Source organism: Theobroma cacao, chromosome 7 (genome assembly GCF_000208745.1).
Source record: "Theobroma cacao cultivar B97-61/B2 chromosome 7, Criollo_cocoa_genome_V2, whole genome shotgun sequence".
In the NCBI taxonomy this organism is placed as follows: domain Eukaryota; kingdom Viridiplantae; phylum Streptophyta; class Magnoliopsida; order Malvales; family Malvaceae; genus Theobroma; species Theobroma cacao.
Window position 1 is genome coordinate 20,310,874 of NC_030856.1, and position 8,133 is coordinate 20,319,006.

General features: G+C 34.2%; 1 long non-coding RNA gene across 1 annotated transcript; it reads right to left on the reverse strand.

Moving 5' to 3' along the window:
• LOC108662901 lies at window positions 6,034-7,704 on the reverse strand. Its single transcript, XR_001928759.1, has 3 exons — window positions 7,664-7,704; window positions 6,934-7,007; window positions 6,034-6,062 (listed from the first exon to the last, which is right to left on the reverse strand). It is a non-coding gene; the product is annotated as an uncharacterized LOC108662901 (long non-coding RNA).

Sequence of the window (8,133 nt, forward strand, 5' to 3'; positions counted from 1 at the left end):
ATATCAACACAATGACATAGAACAATAATCCATAACAACCACGTGTCATATATAAAGACAATAATCAAAAGCTTGTTCCCAAGGTACCCATTTTTAAGAAAAATTGAATAAACTCATTCAAAGGCATTGTATAAATACATTCACATTCCCAAAACAGTTTTGAAATGCAAGTTCACTCACCGGTATCTTGTTAAACCTTTAGTCGACTCTAACTCCCCTAATGGTCCAATTGAGGCTGTGGGACTTTGTTGGGACCTATCATGCACAACAACATCACCATTACCCCAACTTGGCATTAATACTATTCCAAAACTATTTTCTAAATTGGGTTCTACTAGTCATTCTTAACTAGTTCCCAACTACCATTAAATGGCTATTGTTTGCAATACTTTAATCACATTTAAATGAATAACAATCCCAACAAATAAACTCTCACAAATCTAATTACTAGATATTCTCAACACTTTAAACTCAACTCCAATTTACTACTCACCTTGAAATTCTTTTCAAAAATTTTCCAAGCTATTATGGGAGTTCTCTCTTTCTCACTCTAAACACCTAGCTAGTGAGAGAAAGTATGGAAGTGGGATTTTTCAAGGGTTTTAAAGTGAGAGAGTGAAAGAGCACAAGGGTTTATGAAAGGGTGCACCAAAAGCATGAAAAGTGAAGCTATTTTGAGAGAGGTTATGGAGGTTCATATCAAGCTTCCATGGAGGTTGGAAGCAACTTGAAAGAGGAGAAGGAAGAAGAAGAAGAAGCTGCTGGAAAATGGGAGAAGAAGCTATTGGAAGAAAGAGATATTTATAGCTCAAGCTTATCCACTTCACTTAAATTACCAAAATGCCCTCACAAGTTAACTTGTTCTCCTCCAATCCTTTATGCAATCTTTTTACTATTTTGACACTGGGACAAGGTCCATAATGGTCTAGAAATGCTTGGGTTCATGAAAACTTAAAAATTTGATTTCGAGGTGAAAAATGACCATTTTGCCCTTACCGTGGAAATCATCATCATTTTTAATTTCTTTGTCATTTTACCCTTATTTAATCATCCATTTATGCCTTAGGCCTACTTAGGCCATAATATTGTTTAAAATCTTACTTTTAGGGGCTTACTAAGAAAATGACTAAACTACCCCTGATCAAGGATGTCGCATCTACTTCTATCTACAAGTCTATGAAGGTCAAGGTCTCACATGGCCTAAATCACTTCCTATCCTAACTGTTATCTAAGATTTCACCTCGAGAGAGAATCAAACAAATTCTAGAATTCTTGACTTCACTATACTTTTTCATCAACATAAACTTTCTCTAAATCACATAAAAATTCTAAGTAAAGGAGTATAATGCTCAAATTATTGGAAATCATATTCTAAAATAAAGCTAACACAAGAATATCACATAAAATTAAATCATAACTATGTGCTTCTCAAAATCTAAGAATCAAAAGATAATTAAAATATCATCCTATGATTGGGACAATCATGAATGAGGTGCAACTATCTCAAATTTTTTTTTTAAACACAAATAAAACATGCAAAACATAAATAAACATGCAAGACATATCTTAAAATAAATCTTACTAAAAATAAAAAGGTAAACCAACAAATTCTAAGATACTTCCCCCAAACTTGGAACAAACATTATCCTCAATGCGATAAAAGAAAATTAAAAAAAAGAACAAGAATACTCCCCTAACTCTAAAGTTACAGTCTATAAGTCCTCCGCATTGTCACCACCAAAATCATCCTCAAAGTCAGAATTTGAAAGATTATGGAGAGTGTGGAAAGGAAAATAAGTGCTAATGCAACTTTGATAATCCAAAAAACAAGTTTTGTAATGAAAGAGAAGTAGAAAAGTTTGAAGGAAGAAGATGGAAGGGAAGAGGAGGTTGGAGAATGTAGGGGGAAGAAGAAGAAAAGAAAGAAAAAAAAATATTTACAACTAAAAAAAATAAAGTGGGGCTCGATGAGAGTAGCGGTGCTCAATTTTTTTGTTTGGTGACCTTACTCAGCACCGCGAGTCTCTCCTTAAGGGCCACGGCACTGAAACATTCTGTTTGAGCCTTGTTGTGGCCTGATTACAGGGCCGCGTAGCACCATTGGAGAGTTGCAGCTCTTAACCTTTTTTTAAATTTTTTTTTGAATTTTTTTAACCAATTACCTGTAGAAGGAAAAAAATTAGATCACAAGAAATAAATTGTTACTAACAAAACTTAAATAAAAGAAAAAAATAAGTAAGGTTGAGGAGCTTGGGTTGCCTCTTAAAAAACGCTTGTTTATAGTCACTAGCTTGACTATAGCACCATTTTTTTCAATTCTTCATCCTCGAAATATGGTCTAAGACTTAGCCCATTCACCATGAATGTGCCCGTATCCTTACTATCAATCTCAATTATTCCACAAGGATAAGTCTTTATTACTTTGAAAGGACCCCACCATCTTTCTTTGCATTTCCATGGAAAAAGCTTGAAGTATGATCGAGAAAGCATAATTACTTGTTGTCTAATCTTGAAAGTACAATTAGATGGCGGTGGAGGATGCTCCTTTGGTAACTGCTTGGGTTTCATGGGCAAAGGTGGTGGCTTAAACTCAAAGATTGGTGCTTGCTCAATTATAGGTGGAGAAATAGGTTCACCTTTTCCTTAATCAATTAACTCCACTTTGTAACAACAATTTGTAGAGCTAGGATGTCTATTTGCATTGAAAATATTAAACTCAACTACCTCTTCTATAACTTTAAAAGTTATCTTGCCTTCCCTCACATCAATGATTGCGCCTATAATAGCCAAAAATGGTCATCCCAAGATTAAAGGAGTTTCTAGATCTTCTTCCATCTCAAGCACAATGAAGTCCTCCAGAATGTAGAGATGCCCAACTTTAACCAATACGTCCTCGATAATCCCAACAAGGTATCTGATTGTTCTATCTACTAATTGCAAAGAAACTGTGGTAGGTTGTATCTCGTTAAGTCTAAGTTTTTTAGCAATTGACAAAGTCATGATCGAAACACCTGCACCCAAATCACATAAAGCTTTAGTAAATTTAAATCTACCAATAGTACAAAAGATAGAAAAACTCCCTAGATCCTTAAGTTTTGGTGGAAACTTGTTTTGAATTATTGCGCTACACTCCTCAGTAAGTGACACTGTTTCAAAATCTTCCAGTTTCTTCTTCTTGGTTAAGATGTCTTTCAAGAATTTAACATAACTTGGCATTTTTTCCAAAGCTTCGGCAAAAAGGATATTTATATGGAGCTTCTTGAAGACATTGAGAAATTTTTCAAATTGTTTATCCAGCATTTGCTTTTTCAACCTTTGTGGGAATGGTGGTGGAGGATAATTTTCTTGAGAATTCCCTTGATTTTTAACTTGTCCATTATTGGTTTTTTCCACTTCAACTTCTTTCTCAATAATTACCTTGTCATCATCTACATGCTCCTTTGAAGATTCAATTGATTTTCATTCACCCTTTCAATTTCTTTTCCACTCTTAAGGGTTACTGCATTACAATGTTCCTTACCTTTAAGATTGACATGTGTGTCACTTGGTAAGGCACCTTGAGGTCTATTGTTGATGGAGTTTGCAAGTTGTCCCACTTTGATCTCAAGATTTCTCAAGAGGGTTCCACAACTTTGAATTATGGCATCATTCTTTGATATATATTGCAAGAGAAGTTTTTCCACTTGGGACTTCTTTTTAGGAATTAATGGTCTAGCTTGTTGTTGAAAACCAAGAGGCATATTGGGGTTTGGATTGGAAGGCCTTGCATTGTTGTTCCATGAAAAGTTGGGGTGGTTTCTCCAACTAGGATTGTATGTGTTAGAATATGGGTTATTCTGCTGCCTGTTGCAGTTCCCCACAAATTGGACTGATGTAGAATTATATGAACATTGATCACTTGAATGACTATCTCCACACATCTCACAAACTGTAAATGAATTTTGAATTGTATGAACTCCTAGTGTGTCAAACTTCTTGGACACTGCAACCACTTGCTCAGCTACTTGAGCAGTTAAGTTGCCAAGTGCATCAATTTCATAAGCTTCAACAGTTTTTCTTAGACCCAACCTTTCTGAAGGCCATTGATAATTATTTGAAGCCATCTCTTCCAACAAATTATAAGCATCTGCAGCATTCTTACTCATTAATGCCCCACCAGTAGCAACATCAATTGTGGTTTTTATTGACCCAACCAACCCATTGTGGAATGTCTGAACTTGCAACCAATAAGGAATCCCATGATGTGGACATCTTCTCAATAGTTCTTTAAACCTCTCTCAAGCTTCATACAAGGACTCACCATCAAATTGTGTGAATGAGGTGATATCATTCCTTATCTTTGCAGTATTTGCAAGCGGGAAGAACTTTGCAATAAACTTTTGAGCCAAGTCCTCCCATGTAGTGATAAACCATTGAGTAGTGAATTAAGCCAGCTTTTTGCTTTATCCCTTAGAGAAAATGAAAACAATCTCAATCTAATAGCATCATCAATTACTCCATTGTATTTAAAGGTATCATAAATCTTCAAGAAATTTACCAAATGAGAATTAAGATCATCACTGAGTAACCCACCAAATTAGACTGAAGACTGAATCATCTGAATGTAAGTTGGTTTAATTTCGAAATTATTCGCATTGATGGAAGGTCTCCACATGCTTTGGTGCAAACCTTGCAGAAGAAGAACAACATAATCCCGCAGTGCTCTATTTGCTTCGGAAACCAGATTAATGGCATTATTGCCATTGTTATTGTTATCCTCAGCCATTGTCTGATTTAAAGTTGCAACTTGCAAATTCTCCCTTCAACGTCTTTTGAAAGTTCTTTCTATCTCAATATCAAAAGGAACAAGATTCAAGTTGTTTCTTCTTTGCATATAATGACCAAAGATATCTACAAACAAACAAATCTAATATTAAAACAAGAAAAATAAAATTTGAAGTAAGACTAAATTGCTTGGTATTAGTATTGGTAAAAATTCTAAAAACAATTCCCCGGCAACGACGTTAAAAACTTGTTAGTTAAAAATTCTGCTACACAAGTATACGTATCGAATAGACAGTATATTAGCAAGCAGAGTATCGATCCCATAGAGAATGGATCTAAAATTTTACTAAATACTAAAATTAGAACAAATTAATCTTATCCAAACACTCAAAATTAATTAATTAACTAAAACTGATTAACTAAAATTAAAACCAATAAGAAAAATCAAAATAATATTAACTTGAGAAAATATCCAATCAAACAAGCCTAGGATTATAATATCCCTCACACTTCATCTAAATTTTACGTCTCTTCCTTAACTTATTTCAATGGGTTGAATTGCTAACCTAAAGTCCTAAATTATTTATAAGGGTTTTCCGACTCTTCTTATAAAAATGTCTATTTTAACCAAAACACTATATCCCTATGTGAATTGAAATTAAAACAGACTCATTAAGTTTAGTGTCACGACCCGGAACTCCCCATCGGGCCCGTGACAACCGCCGCGAGGCCTCGACAGACATTCTTCACCCCGAATGCCGATTGAAACCTCGCAAGGCTTAGCATCAACTTCCGCATCTCCCCGGTGAGCAACAGTTATTAAATCTCGCATTTCAAAAAAATCATAAGTCATTTTCAAATAAGAACAATAAAATATTATTTTCTGGCTCACAGGGGTATTTTCGTAATTTTTCGTCAAAAATCTCAAAACTTGCTAAAAATGTAGTAGGTAAGCAGAAAATATATATTTAATGATTTAAAAACAATTAAGTATCTAAAACGTTCATTTGAAAGCAAATTGTTGACAACTAGTACTATTCAAAAATAATAAATAAAATATTCTATTTTCTCATAAAATAAATTTTTATAGAAATATTCGTAAATAATTTTTCGCACATGAAAGTAAAGTAAAAATTGTATGAATAGAAATACAGATAACCAAAATATAAGTTTTGATCTGCAATGACACGTGGGCTCCAATTGACCAAGAGGATGTAAGACTGTGAACTCTTACTTTCTATAATGCAGTTCCGAGCTTAGTTCTCGTCCTACTCGACTATCTACAAACTGTCCTGAGCCTGAAAAATGTATAGGAAGAAGGGGTGAGATTTTATAATCCCAGTGAGTAAACAGATACCATCTAAAGTATCTAAAGCCGAGTAAATGGAGACAATTAAAATAAGTCATCATACTGTAATTTCATTACCTTTCAGTTCATTTCAACCAAATAAAATCAATCCATATAAATCGAGTAATCAACTTGGCTTATGAATTTCTTAAAACTTTGGCTCGTGCCAAAACTCATACTCAGTGATACCTTGCGCAGGGCATCCAACCGAGTCCGCCAAGGCTGTTAAAAATTCATATTTCGCATAAATCATATTTTTATTTTGAAACATAGCCGTTCCTTGGCGTTGGCTGAGTCTCACTCTCACGCGGTGGTCCACGTGAAGTGCACTCAAAAAGCCCACCTCAGGAGATACCCTACGCGCCTCTACGATCGAGGTGAGAATATAAAGGAGTTTACCGTGCCCCTCTAATAGGCTGGCCCACGGAACCCCCCACCACTGCAGTAGCTAATCTTTTATCTACCACCTGATTTATAAAATCTTTTTCTGCATGACATGGCAATTTATCGCAACCTAGCCTCTCAAGGCTGAATACACAGTACAAATAATTCTAACACCAAAATCAGTTTAGCCATTCATGCTCATATATTGTCATAAGCCATTCAATTTAAAACCATAAATTTACAACACAAGCAGGCAGTCTCCAATTACTCTATTTTCAAAACCAATATTCGATTTTTCAGAAAATTTATAAAATCATTTTATAAAATCACAATTTCTCTTAAAACATAGCAATTTACCATTTAAACCCATTTTTCATAAAATCACACAATTGTATAAAACTACTCTAGATAATTAAGACGATAATAAGTTTACTCACAGTATTAGGAGTAGAAATACTCCTATCTTCCGCCCTCGGGTGCAGTCTCTTACCCGAAACAATTGACTCACCACCTATCCATAATCCATGACACAAAATTCAATAAATTGTGTCAATTTATCATAAATTATTTCAGGCTCTTATCCATGCGTATGCACTAGATAGGATTTGAAATGTCTAGACAATCGCTTAATTGCGGTGTCCGACCTAACTCGCCTATACACGGTGTAAATTCCTAAAATCCCCAATTCGACTCCAATTCCATCCATTTCAATTTCAATTATCCAATTATATCCACAATACCTCAATGACTGTGAATTTGGTCCAATTTATCAGTCCGGACTATAAATTACGCTTTTACCCCTAGTGGGTAAAAATTTCAATTTATTGCACCGAAAATTCCCATTTAATTTCCAACCTCATAATTCATCATTTTTCCACCCAATTCTCTTAAAATAAAGTCAACCTCATCCTCACATACCATTGGCTAGATTCGGCCTAGGGAAATTCATGGAGAAGATAAATATTTTTCTTGTTGTTTTACTCATAAACATGCTAAACTAACACTAAACACTAACATAGCTCAAAATCAAATTTATCTAACAACTTTCTCTCTCTAAACCCATATGACCAGAATTCAAATCATCCTCAAATCACATGATTCAACCATGAAAAATGATGGAAAATGCATGGGAAAGGTAAAGCACAAGACAAATTTAAGAAATGTTACCTTTTTTCACTTGATTTTTGAATTTCCACCTATTTTCCCTTTAAATTTCTTAGCTAGGGTTTTATTTTCTCCTTTCTCTCTCTTGTTTCTTGCTTGGCCGAATGTTGAAGAAGAAGAATGGGTGGGCTGATTTTTTTATGCCTTTTTTATTGTTTAATGAAATAATATTATTTTATTCATATTTTAAATATTTTATTAATTTAATTTTTTTTCTAGCCATCCATTTGTCCTACTTTTTCCACCATGCATTCCCTTTGACTTATCCAAGTCTTAAGTGAAATTTCCAGATTTTTCCAAAGTTTTGGTGGAGCAAATTTTTCAAAATTACACTTTTGCCCCCGAACTTTTCAAAAATTACATTTTTGCCCCAAAAATTGAAAATTTGCCATAATGCATAATTTGCACTCCCCATACTCATTTCACACTCCAAATAATTAAATTTGATCAAAATCCTTTCAAAAATTAAATTT